The 18,981-nt window shown below is 36.2% G+C and overlaps 1 pseudogene; it reads left to right on the forward strand.

The window, feature by feature from the left end:
- The first annotated feature begins 5,472 nt into the window (after positions 1–5,472).
- On the forward strand, positions 5,473–6,105 carry LOC118011449 (annotated as a pseudogene).
- The last annotated feature ends 12,876 nt before the right edge of the window (positions 6,106–18,981 follow it).

Consider the following 18,981-nt stretch of genomic DNA (forward strand, 5'->3'; position numbering starts at 1 on the left):
TGGAAAATCATAACTCTTCGTGAAAGCACCGGAGAGCTAAGCTCACAAGGCACATGAGAAATTGAGAAATTTTATTTCCAGAAAAAGGGCAAGACTCTCTGAGGAGAGACAAGAGACATCAATTCTTTCACAGGAGGAAGAGGAAGGTGCCATGGAAGTACTAAAGTGTGACACAACTAAAATTTTGACAAATTGCGTAACGGTTGATGTGGGCTAACATACCAGTTTAGAACAATCGAGAGCCTCCCACACAAGGGTAATGTGAATTTATGTAGTCTTTCACATGGTCTTCACTGGTTACATACAAGAAAGACTGGGGACAGGGCAGAAGGCAAGACTGAGAGTGACTGTTGCAGGGGTACTGGCTCCACTGTCAGACCAGTATTATGTCCCATACTCTTACTTGACTCCTTCTCTTATATGAAGAAATTGTCTTTGGCCACTGGGGAAAGAGGAGCAAACTGCCTCACCCCCAATACTTAGGCAAAGATCCAATTCTTTCAGAATGAAGGCTAGGAGCACAACCATTCTGGCACAGGGTTCAGGCAAAACCCCTCATTCTGGGGAAAGGGTAAGGAAAATCCCTTCTGCTCCTGGTGGAGGGGCAACAGCAAAAGTCATTTGCGGGGGTGCCTGGGTGGCTCAGTCGCTAAGCGTCTGCCTTCGGCTCAGGTCATGATCCCAGGGTCCTGGGATCGAGCCCCACATCGGGCTCCCTGCTCGGCGGGAAGCCTGCTTCTCCCTCTACCACACTCCCTGCTTGTGTTCCCTCTCTCGCTGTCTCTCTCTCTGTCAAATAAAGAAATAAATAAAAATCTTTTTTTAAAAAAAAGTCATTTGCCAATGGGGAAGGGGCACAAAAACCTCTCTTACAAAGGAACACCCCCAGATGCAAGGCAGAATTTGCTGACACATGGTGAAAGGGATAGGAATGATAAGACTTATCCATATACACAAAGTGTGAAGGTCTTGCTTGTCCAGAGATGAAATGATTACTCAGAGTCCAATAATTTGGAACAAAGAGAGGCCAGAAGGGGCTGCACCGCCAGGTGCCGTCAAGAAGTGCAGGTGCTGAGGTGAAGCCCCTGAGTCGGGGTGGACTCTCGGGTTTTATTATCGAATCATAGAATGTAAAGTATATGGAAGCAAGGAGGGAAAAAAAACTCAAGAAAGCAATCACGTGAGGGGTAGCAAGGAACTGTGTATGACTATTAGCATGGATCCTAAGGAGGCATGGAATGGGAGAACTGACCTCAGCAGGCCTAGCTATCTTATCCACCATCCTTGCTGTTTTCAGCACGTACTGTTTTCAGCGTGGACCAATGGCAGGAATAATTGGCTTTTGCCACACGCATAGAACCGTTCCCATTTATGCCTGTTCCTGTTCTTATTGTCTCTTTTATCTGCTGAGGTCTTGCTCTCCTACATATATACAATATTTTAAAATATTAAATCATGAAATGTATTTGTAAATATCTAAATGTATATCTTACACACACACCACATATTTATGTATCTTTATATAATTTCAACCAAGTTTCTCGAAGTCCTATTTATTTCTTTGTGAGATATGTCTGGTCATTCCTGATAATAAGTTGTTCCTTTCTTATCCTTGTGACCCCAATCTTTATTTAAAAAAAATTTCTTACAGATTCTGCATTTAAATCTGTTGTTTGCAGTTTCTCCTGATTGTTATAGTTGTTGACCTCCTTAAGGTCTTGTGGATCTTTGATTTTGAAGTCTTGTTTACTTGGTCTAAATCTGTTGGGAATTTTTCAGTTGCTGAATTTTGTATATTTTTCTCTGAAAAGGATTTGTGTCTACTTCACATTTTAGGTAGATATAGTTATTTTATTCTTTATTGAGATTCCTGAATTAATCTATATATGTTAGTTTCACCTTCTCTGCCTTTTAATACATCAAGGCTTAGTGTCATAATAACAGTGCTTCCATTGGCTTTTCCAATCATGATAACCCTGTTCTCCCTTCTTGTTATCTGATCACTTTTAGTTCAGATTTATTTTGTGACTTTTACCTTTTTTTAAAGTATGGGTAGTTATTGGGCTTTTGGAGATCTGCCTACATTCTGTGTTTTTTACATTTTACTAAGTATCTTCTTTCTAAAATAGAACAGTTTTATAGTAGGATGGTCTTTCAAATGATCTAATCTGCCATACTGCTGGTAACAGAAGTCTCCTTCTCATCCCCACCCCCCCTTGTTTTTAACTTTTGTTGAGTTTTTGCCTGATCTTTGACTCTCTGTGATCCTTGGGACCAGTGTGCCCTCTGTTTTTAGACCTAAGGCTTAGATTAGAGTAATAAAGCTATATCAGCAAGGACTAGAAGCTAGAGACTAGAAATATCTGCCCAGGTATGGCAGGCTAAGAAGTAGCCTGTCTGAGATACCAAGAAAGAATTATGTTCATCTGTTTTGTTTCTTAAATTCCACACATGAGTGAAATCATATGGTATTTGTCTTTCTCTGATGACTTATTTTGCTTAGCATAATACACTCTAGCTCCATCCATGTCATTGCAAATGGTAAGATTTCATTGTTTTTAATGGCTGAGTAATATTCCATTGTAACGGGAAGGGGGAAAAAGAGAGTGAGAGGGAAGCAAACCATAAGAAACTCTTAACTATAGACAACTGAGGGTTGATGGAGGGAGGTGAGTGGAGGATGGCTAAATGGGTGATGGGGATTAAGGAGGGCACTTATAATGAAAACCGGGTATTATATGTAAGTTTTGAATCACTAAATTCTACACCTGAAACCAATTTTACCATATATGTTAACTAACTAGAATTTAAATAAAAATCTTGAAATAAAATTTTAAAAAGAAAGAAAGAAAAAAAGAATTAGCCCACTCTGGGTAGTGTTGGGTCTTTTTCAATAAGAAATTGGTTGTTTGCTTGTCCAGCAGATGGTTAATGAGAAAGAAATTTAAATCATACTTGCAGTTATAATGGGCAAAGATAACAGCAATCTGTTTCCATCAATGGACTATGGAAGCATCAACACTCCTGGGGAAAGAATACTCCAGTCTCTAGAAGGACTCAAAAATTAATCCTTTCCAACCCAGGTACTGTTTTGACATGCTGTTCAGAGTATGAAGATAGGGTCTTGATACAGGAGGATATGACTGTGCTGATTACCTAATATAGGTTACAAGGCAAGAGCATCATAACAAGCAAAAACAAAACCAAAAACACTAATGTAACTACAGTTTTTGCTTTTTCCCTATAAGACTTCAAGCTTCATGAAGGCTAAGACCATATTTGTTTTATTACTATTTTTCCATATATACTTCCATACTTTTGAATTAATGAATGAATAGGTATCAGGGAACTTTTACCTTGTAGAATGTGTGGCCAGGAATTCTTGATAATATATTCAAAGTGACAGATAATGTAATGTTCAAATTTAGTTGTCATAGCAATATCTTCCTAGAAAATTCTTTTTTTAAGAATATGGTTCCCTTTCTGGAAAAGATATCTTATTGGAGAATGAGGATAGGCCTCACAGTTGAATTTTGAATATTCTTTTTTAATGGCTCTTTAATTTAGAGTAATAAACTCTTTGAGTCTCATTTTCCTCATCCATGGAATGGGGATAATAATATCTGCCCTTTATTGCTACTATGTCTACAGTCCTACTGCAGTCAGTAAAGATGAGGAAGAAATTGAACCACCTATATATAGGAAGAATAATTTATAGGGAAGCATGGGTTGAAGGGGAAATCAATATAAGAAAGATCTTTCTCAGAGAATAGTACTCCTATTCTAGGAGTAGAAGGTCTAAGCTGGACAGAAGACAAGTGTGAAAATTTGGAGACTAGGTCATGTTTGTATGGGATTTAAAAGGGTAGAGTGAGTCATTGTTAATTTTTTCTTGAACTACCTAATCTCATCTATTTTATGACTCACTTCATAATTCATACGTTGTCTTTATCTTCCCCCTCACCACACAGGAATAAATTTTACTAAATCTAGGAATACACTATTTTCATGCAGACCTTGTTACTTATTGTCACATGGAAGTGGCCTCATTCCAATTCATTGACTTGTTGTAGGGATTGAAAAAATAGATTTATGGCCCAACATTATATTAAATTCACATTTGCACAGAATTTGAAATTGTACAAAATATGTATTGAGCTTTATATAAATTAGTCTGACTTTATATGAAGTACAATATAATTTTTTTATCTGGGGCCTATTATAGGCATAGTATTCTAGTAATGGACAATATTTAGGAACATTAAATATATATGATTTTAATATCTGCTAACAGGTGAGTAAGCCATTCAATCCCAATTACTTCTAGTAAGAAATGCAAAGCATAGTTATTTTTCATGATATTTATTTACTAAACAAAACCACACCTTAATTTGCTCTGAACGTCTGAATCTCCAGTTGCTATACTTTGAATTTTGGATCCAAAATTTTAATAGCAAAGGTGGCTCATCTGCATAGACACGTAGAGAGACCAGAGGAGAAAATAAGACATGTTGAAGTCATAACATCATTTTACATTTGAGGAAGTAGAAGTAGCCCACAACTGCATCTGCTTCTTTTTGTTTTGTTTTGTTTTTATTATGTTATGTTAATCACCATACATTACATCATTAGTTTTTGATGTAGTGTTCCATGATTCATTATTTGCATATAACACTCAGTGCTCCATGCAGAACGTGCCCTCTTTAATACCTATCACTAGACTAACCCATCCTCCCACCCCTCTCCCCTCTAGAACCCTCAGATTGTTTTTCAGAGTCCATCGACTATCATGGTTCATCTCCCCCTCCGATTTCCCCCCCTTCCTTCTTCCCCTCCTGCTCTCTTCTTTTTTTTTTTCTTTAGCATATAATGCATTATATGTTTCAGAGGTACAGATCTGTGATTCAACAGTCTTGCACAATTCACAGCACTCACCATAGCAAGGACAAAAAGAATGACAAGAATAGCTCTCTGGGGTTGTTTCCCAATTACCTTATTTATTAAAAATAAAACACAATCAGAGAAAATCAGATATCTCCAAAACATAGACAGCAAAGACAGAGAAACTTGTAGAAGTACAGAAAAAATAAGTGACATTTATTTCCACCTTCCAATGTACACTGTCGACAAAAGCCAAACAAACATACAAATCATCCAAGATCTCCTTGCTTCCAATAAAACTGCAGAAAGGCTATTGTATTGTAAATAATGGGTTAGAAACAAGGCTCTTGACTTTGAGGTTCAAAATATCCATAAAATATTTTTTAAATGAGTATATATACCCAGTACGAGATAAACGATGTTAAAATCATCCCTAAACCCGACTCTACTAGCCAAGGTAGAGCGTTAGATCTGTCAAGAGACAGCAGAATAATTATGTCTACTTACTTCAATTTTTGATGGTGGAGTAAAGGGGTTAAGCTGTCTGGAACGCACAATCGGGACTCAGGTTCTGAGTATATATTCTTCAGGATGGTAAATCCTGAATGAGGATACAATGTCTTTTTGCTATATGACCTTGAAAATCTGCCAGCACCCAAGGATTCCATTGTGTATCTGGCTGGCATGTTGAAATGAAATTGTTTTTGCCTCTGTCTTGGAGAAAGCCTTCCAATTCCAAGAAGAGGGCAAGGAAGGAGGGAACAAGGCAGTTATCCTTTACAGGGTTGATGAGACCGTATATGGTGAGTGTGAGAAGAACAGAGTCACAGTAGTCTTCAGCACAATGCTTAAGGATGACAACAGTGTCGTCATTGTTCATGCTGGAGTTCAAAGAAGGACGCCGAGCCAGCCCCACAGCCCCCCAGGTCCTCTTTAGCCACAAGGAACCTCCTCTGGAGCTGAAAGACATCAGTGCTGCCGCGGGCAACAATATTGACTATGTTACCTTCGTGCTGTTCCCTTGCCACCCCAGTGCCCGCAGAGACAACGCCATCAACCTCTCAGGACTATCTGCACTACCGCATCAAGTGCTCGAAGGCCTATATTCACACCTGTATTCCGGCAAAAACATCCGACTTCCTCAAGGTGCTGAACTATGCATGCCCAGATGCTGAGAAAAAAGAAATGAAAATAATTACAGGGAAGACATTTTCATCCCGCTAACTCTTGGGAACAGTAACAGGAGGCAGCTGGTGACTGAAGGCTGCAATACTTGCTGCTGGATAATCTTAGCTTTTCATGTTGCACCTCTTCAGGTTCTTAAGGGATTCTCTGTTTTGGTTCCATTTTGTACCTGTTTGGAAAATAATTTGCAGAAACAAGCTGTACTTGCAAGAACTTCACTGTTCTCAAGAATTAAAACAAGAATTCCACTTGATCGACTTCATTCCTTTTCTTTACCTTCCCTCCCTCACTCCCCTTCCCTTCCCCCCTCTTTTCCAAGCTGTTTCCCTGGGCAATATGTTACTACTGAGTTGCAGGATAATGCAATTTTAACTGGTTTTCTCCTAAGTATTGGAGTTCGAAACTCCTATAGCTAAAGAAATTTGGTTGAGGTCATTAATAAAGAAAATCTTTCTATCTTAAAAAAAAAGTAATAAGTTAAGAAGAAATCTTTAATTAAATGTATATGTACATGAATATACAAAATGACATATAGACATATATTATCCATATACTTATATTTCATGCATGTACATATACATGAAAACAGTGGAGTTTCATTTTGATTTCACAACTTCTCATGGAAAGGGCTAAAAGCAAAGAAGAAAACAACATATGTAGTATAATTAGGGAAAGACCACAAGCCAAAACCACAGATTCTGAAAGTTTAGGATCAAATTGAAGGACAGTTTCATGATCTGTCACATTTTTGTAAAATAAAGACAAGCAGAATTTTGGGAAAGAGCACCTTTAATTGTAAATGCCCCTTAAATTGTACAGATGATACTTGGGAGTGTGGAAATCAAAGCAAGAAGAGAGCATCACTTTGTGCGTGACAAATGCATTAAATGCACAAAACCCAGGATGCTTAAATGTATGTTATTTGTTAACTGTTCAGTCTGTATCTAAGAGAAATGACTTGGGAGCAAGGCTAGACACATTGGAAAAGCTACAAGGAGATAGCCGAGTTTCAGCTTTGCAGATGTTAAGCAATGTAAGTAATGGCAGGTGAACCATATAGTATCCAAGTGCTTATTGTGTTTCAGTGGTATTGAATGGATCGTGAAACCGAAAGAAAAAAATTTTACTTTTTCCCTTGTCGGTTTCTGTTCAATGAAGTGTAGACTCAACGTACATCACTGTAGAGTCCTAAGTCAGAGACATGAAGGATGAGACCTATGAGAGTTATAGGCAACGCTTTAAAAACCTACATAGAGGAACAACTAATTAGAAGTTTCATGTGGAAGCAAAAAACTGAAGCCCTTAAAATTGGATAGTTGGTTTTTCTGAATAAAGCAGAACAAATGAAACAAAAAAATATATGTATATTTAACTTTATGATGAAACTGCTCTGAAATAAAGGAATACTTGAATCTGTAGACTGAGTTCTCTCACCAGGTGCCAGGAAAAAATGAACGAGAATGATCCCTAGATGTTAAAACCTGATGAATTTGTCGGACTACATATATAAAAAATCCCACAGGTGTCCAAAGGGAATGAAAAGTGAAGGCAATCAAGAATTTACCTCTTTTTGGATTTGTTTTCTTTTTTTTCTCGTGGTTAGACTATGGTTGTGTGCTTTCTGCTAGGACCATAGGGTTAACATACCATTTTATCACATAATATCAAGGGAATGTCCTGTCAATATGCTTTATCACTGTTGATGTTCATCTTGATCCCCTGGCTGAAATAGCATTTGTCAGATTTCTCCAGCATTAAGTTATTCATTTTTCCTCTTTTCCATAGTGTATTCTGGAAATCAGTCCCTGTGTGCAGCCCACACTTAAAAAGAATGAGGAGTTATACTTCCTTTCCTTAAGGATGGAGTATCTACAAAAAAATAGTCAGAATTCTTCTCCATGCTAGTTTTGTCTCTTCTCTCCCAGTTATTTATTTATTTAGTTATTTAGTTAGTTATTGGTTTATATAAGTATGGACTCATGTATACTTATCCTACATCTTTGTTATAATTCAGTACTACTTTTTGTTGTTGTTATTGCTTGAATTTTTCCAACTTGGCCAACTGGACTCTTTCAGTTGATTCCTAGCCTTTTCACATTATTGTGGTTCATTTGTTTGTTTAGCACTAACTTTCTAGCACACAAGATGTTCTAAATTAGTCATATGTATTTCCTGTTCTGGTCCTAGAATCAGCCTTTTCTCTGAGAAGTCCTGGTTTCTTTTGTTGGAGAATAGTGTTAGAAATTAAAATCTTGGGTGCTAAGTGTGATTATTACAACTATAATGTCTAGGTCCCCTCAGCTATAAGAGCAAGGAAATCTATATATGTTTAGTTACCTGTCTCCTACCCTATTCCATATCACATAAATGATTCTAGCCTCCTCTCATTATTTATCTGTAACCTCTCACTCCAATAATGAGAAACCTGGAACCCATCATTCACCACTCATTAATTTTATTGTTCAATTCCTAGATATGTTGTAGATTGGTATTCTATTGGTAGATTGATATTGTTGTAGATCAGATTCCATTAATTTTCAAACTTATGTAGGGCACTTCCTTATTTTCCATTTCTTTAAGTGAGGTTTTATACATTTAGATTCTTCTGTCACATTCTTCATTTCATCTGAGATCTCCCAACCTCTTGAATGATTTTTTAAATTGTTTCATTCATTAGGATGTAAAGTTCTATAATTTTGATGATCATTGGGATCATGTATTTACTATTGCAGTGTCATACAGAATGACTCCATCCTTTAAAATTTAACTGCATGTTATGAGTTTATTAAATTAGCATTTATTAGGTGGAGCACATTATGCCAAATGATGAGCCATTGTTCCACAATAGTTTGCAATAGAAATTTATGTAGGGAAGTTTATTTTTCATAGGTCTTTCAGTTTCTGCCTGTCTGAAAGAGCATTTCTCCTTAACATTTGAAGGATAATTTCACTGGATACAGAACTCTTAGCTGGTTGGGTTTTTTTTTTTTTTTTTTTTGCTTTCCTCTCACACCACTTTCTTCTTGCTTACATGGTTTCTAAAGAGCAGTTTCTTCTAATTCTTTCTGTTCCTCTTTAGGTAATGTTCTCATGCCTGCTCCAAATGCTTTCAAATTTTTGTCTTTGTCTTTGGTTTCATACGATTTGAATATAATATACTTAGGTGTCAATTTTTTGGTATTTATCCTGCTTGGTCTTTTCTGATCTTCTAGATCTGTGGTTTGATCTTTCTCATCAATTTCAGAAAATTATTGGTTATTAATTGAGTATTTCTTCTGAATTATTTCTTTCTTTTCCTTGTGTTATTTCAAGTGCATGTATGTTACACACTTTGAAATTCATCCCACTGATCTTGGATGTTCTGGGGATTTGTTTGTTCATTTACTTTTTATTTCAGTTTGCAAAGTTTCTATTGGGCTATATGTAAACTCACCAATTCCATCTTCAACCATGTCCAGTCTACTGAATTGGTTATGTGGTATTTGATTTCTGGCATTTTCTTTTCTTTATTTCCTAGAGTTTCCATCTTCTTCTTATATTACCCATATGCTCTTACATGCTATCTACTTATTCCATTGGAGCCTTTAATATATTTATCATCATTATTTTAACTTTCCTATCTGATAATTTAATCATCTGTTTCATATCTCAGTGTAGTTTCATGCTTGCTTTGTCTTTTCTGTCTGTATTTTTTTCTCGCTTTTTGGAATTCATTTTAATTTTTTGTTGAAAAAACTGGACATTTTATATCAAGTAGTAGGAATTGAGGTAAATAGTCCTTTAATATGAAGATTTGTGTTCATCTGGCTAATTACTAGGCTTTTTTTTATTAGACTACTTAATGTTTCATGTTTAATGTTTTCTTTAGTTGTATGTGCCCAAGGCTTCAAATTTCTCTAGTGCCCTTGTTTTGGTCTCCCTTGTTTGCTTTGGAATTCCCCAAGTACTCATGCTCATAGAATCTGTGTCTTTCAACTCTTTCATCTGCAGTCCACTATTATTGCACTAGAGCCCTGTTGATGTGGTGGTAAATTCTGTACACCTCAATATTTTATTGTCCCATGTCTCCAGATTATAACTTCCACAAGCATTTCTCTACTGGTATTGTTCTCTCTCTTAGATAACAGAAAAGTTACAGAAGCTTGGGGTAGAAGAAATGTCCTTTCTTCACCTGGCATAAGGTTCTGGTAAAGTCTTTTTCTATGAAAATACTATTTCTTATGAATAAGGCTCTGGATGTATTTCACAACAATTAATCTTCCTCTCTTCCTGCCAGAACCATTAGGGGATATTTTGGGATTTTCACCAGGAGAACATGGTAGGCTTACTAGAAGTAAAAACAAGGAAAGTGTGGGGCTCCTTCTCAGACGGTGGCTCCCAGCAGTTTCTCACTCCCACACTAGTCAATACTCAACCTCCAACAATTGATCGAAATTGCCATGTAAGTGTTTCTACCAGTTACAGCTCTAGCAGCTTCTTTGTCAAGTAAGCGTATCTTGTTTATGACTTTCTGGGTTTGCTTGACTCTCCAGATTTCAGGGTAGAGGTTTTTCCTGCCACCTCAGTTTAATGATTAGTCCAAGAAAAGTGGATTTTAAGATATTTAGCTTATTCATGTAAGGATGGGATGGCAACTTCCACACTCTTTACATATTGGAGCTGAAATCAAGTTTTACCTTGAATTTTAATATAAATTAAATTTGTAAGTTATATATTATTTAATGGTTTTTATTTTTATTGCTGTGGGTTTTATTATAATCATTTTATTGTGTTATATATGACATAAACTGTACCATTTTAATCACTTTAAATGTGTGCAATTCTGTGGCATTAATTTCATTTACAATGTTGTTGTAACTTACCCCTTATCCCTTATTTGAGTTTCTAAAACTTTTTCATCAACTCAAAGAGAAACTTTTTGTACCCATCAAGCAATAACTTCACATTTCCCCTCCCCTTGCTCCTAATAACCTCTATTATAATTTCTGTCTCTTGAATTTACCCATTCTAGATGTTTCAAATAGGTGGAATCATAGAATATTTTTCCTTTTGTATCTGGTTCATTTCATATAGCATAATATTTTCAAGTCCATCCATGCTATAGTATATACCAAAGTTCATTCCTTCCTATGGCTGGATAATAGTCTATTGTATGTATATAATAGATTATGTTTATCTAGTTATTTGTTGATGAACACTTAGGTTGTTTCCACCTCTTGGCTATTGTAAATAATACTGCAATGAACATTGGTGTACAGGTATTTGAGTCCTTATTTTCAATTCTTTTGAGTACATATACCTAGGAGTAAAATTGCTAGGTCATGTTTATATTTCTGAAACTGTCAAATTTTTTTCCAAAGTGTTTGAAACATTTTGCATTCCAACCTTCAATACATGAAGATTCTAATTGCTATACATCCTTATCAACATCTATTTCATGGTTGTTTTCTTTTAATCATAGCTATTGTAGTGTGTGTTAAATGTTGTGTTCTTATGGTTTTGATTTGTATTTACCTAATGACTAATGATGTTAAGAATCTTTTCATACGCTTATTGGTGATTTTTATTTTTTTATTTTTTAAAAGATTTATTTATTTATTTATTTTAAAGAGAGCAAGCCCAAGCAAGTGGGGGGAGGGGCAGAGGGGGAGAAAGAATCCTGAAGCAGACTCAGGGCTGAGCAGGGAGCCCCACACGGTGCTGGATCACAGGACCCTGAGATCATGCCCTGAGCCAAAACCGAGAGTCCGCTGCTTAACTGACTAGCCACCCAGGCACCCTATTGGCCATTTTTATATCTCCTTTAGAGAAATAACTACTCGAGTCCTTTGTCAATTTTTAAATTTTGTTTTTTGTCTTTCTGTTGTTGAGTTATAGTTCTTTATATATTCTTGATATTAAACCCCTTTAAGAGATATGCTTTCAAATATTTTTTCCCATTCTGTAGGTAGTCTTTTCTTGGATCTATACATTTATTTATTTCATCAAATTTGGGAAGTTTACATCTATTATGTGTTCAAATACTCTTTCTCCTCCTTTCTCTCTCTTCTTCTGGGATTCCTATAATGCATATGATGTTCCACAGTTCCCTTAGGCTCTTTTCACTTTTCTCTTTTTTTCTCTTTCTGCTCCTTGAACACATAAATTTCAACTGCCTTATCTTTAAGGTTGCTGATTCTTTTTTCTGTCCGATATAACCTGCTATAAACATCTCTCTGATTTTTTTCATTTCATTCATTTTACTTCTCAGCTCCAGAATTTCTGTTTGGTTACTTCTATAATGTGAATCTCTTTATTGATATTTTCATTTTGTTTTTGAGTCATTTTCTTGATTTCATTTACTTTTTTGTCCGTTTTGGCTGTGTAAGCATACTTAAAACAGTTGTTATAAAAATCTTTGCCTAGTAATTCCATCATGTAGGCCTCCTCAGGGATGGTTTCAGTCAATATATTTTGTTCCTTTGAATGAGCTATGCATTCTCAGTTTTTTGTTTGCCTTGTTATTTTTTGTTAAAAACTGGACATGTGGATGTTAAATTATGGTAAATCTGAAAACCAAAATCTTCTTTCAGGTTTATTGAGTTCTTTAGTCATTGAAGATTATAGTAGTCTATTTGACTAATGACTTCTCAAAACTATTTTAGAAAAGTCTATATTCCTTGTGCATGATTACTGAGTTGTCTGTTCATATTGACTGTGTTCAGCTAGTATTTATAGCAATTTCCTTGAATGCCAGGAGCTAAGGAAAACACCTCTCTTATTCTTTGCCGATTGTCAATCTACTAGATTTTCCAACAGTTATCCATGCTTGTACTGAGCCTAGGGATCAGGTCAAGGCATAAGTCTGGTGTCTTCTCAGGTCTAATGTGTATATGTGTCTTACCCTGTTCTTGCTTGTAACTTTCTAAATTTCCCTATAAATGTGGGTACTTTTGAATGACCAATTTTTTTTTTTTAACGAAACTCCACCTAGCTTCTCCTTCCAGACATTAGGTGGTCTATTATATGTCTCGACTTCAATCTTTTTTTTAAAGATTTTTTTTCTTATTTGAGAGAGAGTGCATAAGCCTGTGAGGGGAGAGGCAGAGGGAGAAGCAGACTCCCCACTGAGCAGGGTGCCTGATGCAAGGCTTGATCCTAGGACCCTGAGATCATGACCTGAACCAAAGCAGACTCTTAACCATCTGAGCCACCCCCAGGCACCCCTCAACTTCAATCTTTTGACCCAGGCTTCTGAGGGTTGTTTGTTCACCTTGCGAAGTTTTTAAGAAATGACTGCCACTTTTATGGCCTGAGTTAGTTCTGAGTTTGATGAAACAGGGACAAATAACTTGTGACAATACTTCAGGTAATCCCTAGACTGGTTAAAGCCAACATAACACAATAATTTGTAAGGCCTGCTCTGCTTCCTTTGTAACTTGAGAGAAGATTCCGCACTGGGAAAGCAGTTTATCATCTTCAAGACTGCTGTTAAGCTGGTGAAGGGATGGGAGAAGGGCAAGTAAAATGCCACAAATATTTGCTACCATTTATAAGTTGTTTTTTTCTTGGTTCAGTGTTTGTTTGGTTGCTGTAAACCTTTGATTCTTCTGCAGAATTATGATAAAGTTGCTTTTGACAGTGCTTATTTTTTTTGGTGTTACTGTGGAGGGATGAGAGCTTGGAGCTGTCTACCCTGCCATTGTGCTGATGTCACTCCTACATATTTTAATTTTACATAATGGGAACATGTTCACAAATTTCATGAAAATTTACCATTTAATTATCATGAATTGATTTGAACTAGCTCTAGCACACCTCTGAATTTAAACTCATTTAAAGGTGTATTATCTATACTTTGAATTACATTATGCTATCCAAGCACAACCAAGACCCTTGCCCTCAAGAGAATTTCTGTTCTAATGAGAGTTACTTTATGTAGGGTACTCTGATATGTATTAAAGAGAAATTTCTGGGATATTAGGTTTTGTTTTGAAATTTTCATAAACCATCCTCGATATTCTCTTGATCACAGCATTCTGAATTCTGGTCTCATCTTTGTGGGGTGTGTGTGTGTGTGTGTGTGTGTGTGTGTGTGTGTGTAATGGTTCTGTCATCTCTTCCTAATCATGGCTTTTTCTCTCAATTATAAGAATTTAAATGCTTCCATGGGTTTTGCAAAGCTTAGCCAGATATTACTAACTCCTTAGTCAAATCACAAACCTTTTGTGCACAAGACTGGCCTTTTTCCCAATTTTTGTACCTTTACTAGAATCCAACAGCACTATTTTCATATTATCTGCTAAAATCAACCATTCTGAAATGGCTGAAAATATACTCTATTGTAATTTTTGATCAACAAGGTTTAATAAAGTTCCTTCTGTATTTAAAAATTTGTGTCTGATCATGCCAAAATACTGATTACTCATAGTGGGGGTTTATATGTTTATTATATATATTGTTGGTTGAAAAATAAAATCATTTTATTTTCTAAAATAAATATTTCCTATCTGTTATATTAATCCCTCTACAAGTTACAGGAAAAAGCAAATCTGTCCTTTCTATACTTTTCACATTCTAGTACTGTATGTTAAATAATGGGAGGAAATGATTCCTGAGCTGGGTTTGAATCAGATGCAATCAATCATCCATTGAATGTGTGAAGCTTGATTATGTACTACTTTTGGTTTCCCAGTTAATTAGACATTACAATAGAAAAAAATAATAAGATTACATAGTAGCAAAGCTACTTACCATAGAACCAAGTTTAAGTTTTCATATGATTCCACAATTTATACTAAATAGGTTGATTTATATAATATATGTATGCTTATAAATAACTTTAATTATTCCCTTCCATTTTCCAATCACTGTTGTCACTATTCTTCTAATTCAGAGACTTGCCAAAATCTACCCATTGGCACAAGCTTTATTTTTAGATATGTTGTTTGTTCTCAACTAAAAATCATTGATGCATAGAAATTTTCCATTTATTCACTGATTTGAAAATAATAATACATGGTACTTTAGCAGCATGTCAAGGGAGCATACAATGCATTCATTCTCCAAGCTGTAATTGCAGGCCGTGCTTAGTGTAAAGCAATTTGCTTTTAAACATGAGAGAGCATATGGCCCAAGGAGAGAGTCAGTGCTAGAGGTATTATTTCTATTATTTATTCTGGAATCCTTCTAAAATCTTCTACATAGTACTTGAAACAAACAAGACTGATCGCAAAGCTACCATAGACCAATATGTCCAAGTCTATAAGATCATCTCAAAATGCATTGAACATTTTATTTATTTATTTGTTTGTTTGTTTGTTTTTAAAGATATTATTTATTTATGTGACAGAGAGATACACAGTAAGAGAGGGAACACAAGCAGGGGGAGTGGGACAGGGAGAAGCAGGCTTCCCACCAAGCAGGGAGCCCGATGTGGGGCTCCATCCCAGGACCCTGAGATCATGACCCGAGCCAAAGGTAGACGCTTAACGACTGAGCCACCCAGGTGCCCCTGCATTGAACATTTTAAAAAATATAAATAGTTTATGTTATCAAGTGGTTGTAAAAACAAACCCAGAGAAAATATTTTGGGTCAGTGGAGCTTGAACATTTGTTCAGATGCCTGAGTCACACATAACTGCTTCTATTCAGAAGTGTCCTAAACAAAATTTGTTCAAGGGTGGAGTTAATGTAATGCTTCTCTTCACTTGTGGAATCGTAAAGGATAAACAAGATTAACCATAGAATAAACATAGCCATCAATTTCTTGGTACTAAGTGGATGTAGTACATTTTGGGGTAATTCCAGATAGTTAATTATGTGATAGTCTTGAGAGTTTAGACCAAAGGGGAAATATATGAGCAGTGAATTTGACCATGTGAGAATGAAAATTGTATTAAAGCATGTGCTGTTTTAATGACCAAAGAATTATTGCCATTGCTTTTCTTTTTATCCCAGTAAGTTTTGGAGTTATCACGTAGAAATCTCCAAAGAAATGAGCAGATTGGGGATAGAAAATAATTTTCCATGAAGATCCTTTTAGAACAGTTTGTTAATGTCATTATATCATTCTCTGACCAGGCTGGAGCAGCATATCTCCTTTTCAGCCAGGCGCAAAGTAAAACATACATAACCGTTTGATTCAAGTAATTAAATAGTAATATCACTGTATTGTATGAAAATGATCAGACTGCCTGGTTGATCTTTTTCTTTTTTCATCACTTGTTAAGGTATATTAGGACATTTCCTAAAACAAACTAAATGACATGGGCCATAGTTGCCGAGTGCGTTGTCTACTTGCTAGTGTTAAAATACTTTGCATTTGAAATTTTGATAGAATTTGTAATTTATGATAGGTGGGAAGCCCAAAATATTTGCACTGAAAATTGAAGATTGCAAAACACAAAGGCCCAGGGCCAAAAGGGTAGGCAATATAACTGGTAAAAAGAGTTTGATACTCTGTTTAGAGAGTGCTACCATAATGAGTTCGCCCACAGCTCTTATCAATTCCCACTATACTCTACAGGCAATGAATTATGTGGGAATATGATGATGAATCTCAAGCACTCTCTATATAACTAAAAGCACCGCTGCCTGAGAATATTCCACTTGTGATTTGATCCTAAATAACTAGTTTTCAAACCACAAATGAGCCCATCTATCAAATGTTGTCTTGTTCTTCAGCTTACCTTTCACACTGCGTTACAGATGGAGGCAAAAATCTATTTGAACTCTTTTGTTTGAATCTTGGCCTGTGTATGAACAGCTTCTTACTCTGAAAAGGGGCATTTTCTTCACTGTTAATAAAAAATGCCACAGTTCCTACAATTGACAACTATTTAGAAAGCACTTGACCTTTGCTATTTTCACCATTATGTATCTCCAAAGGTCTCCTTTAAGGTGTCAAAGAAATTAGCATTAAAGGGACTAACATGCTTTCTATTTCAGCCAGTCTGACATAACCTTTAAATAAAATAGCGTTTGCTTTAGAAATGAATTAATATTTATTTCATTTATTCACAATATGCGCTGAATGTTTTATATTTGTCATGTACTATGTTAAATCCTTTCACATGCATAATTTCCTAATTCACACAAAATTCTCTTTTAAAGAGGAAACTAAGCTATAGAAGGTTTTGTAACCTAATTAAGGTCACATATCTAGTAAAAGGCAAAGCAATTATGTGAACCTATTATCTGAATGTTGAAGTCTGAATTTTTGCCACTATTTTCTATCATTTTCCTCATTATAAAAATCTATCCCACCCACGTTACAATATTTTAAGTATCCCATTAGTTAAGAAGTAAAAGTAACACAGAAACCTTGAAACCAGAGTTTCTCAACCTGATCACTTTTGATAGTTTGGGCTAGTTAATTTGTGGGGGAGGCATCATTAGGGGAGGTTCATACTGTACACTGTAAGATGTTTAGCATTTTTCCCGGGTCTAACCATTAGATGCTAGTGGCAAACCCTACCTACTCCTAGCTGTGACAACCAAAAATACCTCTAGATAGTCCTCTGTGGGAGGAGGGTAAAATAACACCTCCTTCTGAGAACTGCTACTCTGGAGAAAACAATGCCCTGTTTTCTCTTTAAGTAATTACAATTATGATCTTAGTTTTATAATTTTCTTTTTTAAATTAATTTATTATTTGAGAGAGAGCGAGAGCAAGCATGGGGGCAAGGGGCAGAGGGAGAGGGAGAGAGAGATGGGGAAGCAGGCTCCCTGCTGAACTCAGAGCCCTTCATGGGGCTCAATCCCATGACCCTGAGATCATGGCCTCAGCTGAAATCAAGAGTCGGATACTCAACCAACTGAACCATCCAGGCCCCCCTTAGTTTTATAATTTTCAATAGCCTGGTAGAATCAGAAGTCCATTAAAAAATAGATAAATGTATTTTCTTGATGTTATTTCCCCTTAATGTTGTTTCCATGGAAACTAAGAGAAGGTCATCTTCTATTGCTATAGTCTCTTCTGGCTGAAGTTTTAAGTTACACAAGACTTGTGTAATTATAAGCATTTTTAAAACAAGATCAATTTGGGGCACCTGGGTGGTCAGTGAGTTAAGCGTCCTACTCTTTTTTTTTTAAAGATTTTATTTATTTATTTATTTATTTATTTATTTGAGAGAGAGGATGAGAGAGTACAAGCAGGGTGGAGAGGCAGAGACAGAGAATCTCAATCAGACTCCGGCCCAATGTGGGGCTCAATCTCACAACCTTGAGATCATGACCTGAGCTGAAACCAAGAGTTGGACGCATAACTGACTGAGCCACCCAGGCGACCCAAGCATCCATCTCTTGATCTCAGCTCAGGTCTTGATCTTGGGGTTGTGCGTTTAGGTCCCACGTTGTGCTCCACATGGGGCATGGAGCCTACTTAAGAAAAAAAAACAAAACTAAACTTAAGATAAATTGAATTATGATACTTTGTTAGTGTGGTAAAATAGTGTGATAAAATCTAAGGTCCTTTTGGAAAAAAATAAATATTGGCCTTATTCTTATATGTTTTTACGTGTACTTTTGGAGAATAGTTTTGGCATTGCTGAAGTTTCAAACGCAGGATCTGAAAGGAAATCTGTAGACATCTCAGGCTTTAGAGCATTCTTAAAGTTTGTGCTGTAATCTAAATGGTACTATTAAAACTTGCTGCATTTAGTTTGTTATTCTACAGGCATCATAGTCTTTTATTTTTTTATTTATTTTATTTTTTTTTTAAGATTTTATTTATTTATTTGACAGAGAGAGACACAGAGAGAGAGGGAACACAAGCAGGGGGAGTGGGAGAGGGAGAAGTAGACTCCCCGCTGAGCAGGGACCCCGATGCGGAGCTCCATCCCAGGACCCTGGGATCATGACCTGAGCTGAAGGCAGACGCTTAATGACTGAGCCACCCAGGCGTCCCTCAAGTCAGTGTTTTACTTGGTAAAC

This window comes from Mirounga leonina, unplaced genomic scaffold, assembly GCF_011800145.1.
Source record: "Mirounga leonina isolate KUSES-001 unplaced genomic scaffold, KU_Mleo_1.0 Mir_101664, whole genome shotgun sequence".
In the NCBI taxonomy this organism is placed as follows: Eukaryota; Metazoa; Chordata; class Mammalia; order Carnivora; family Phocidae; genus Mirounga; species Mirounga leonina.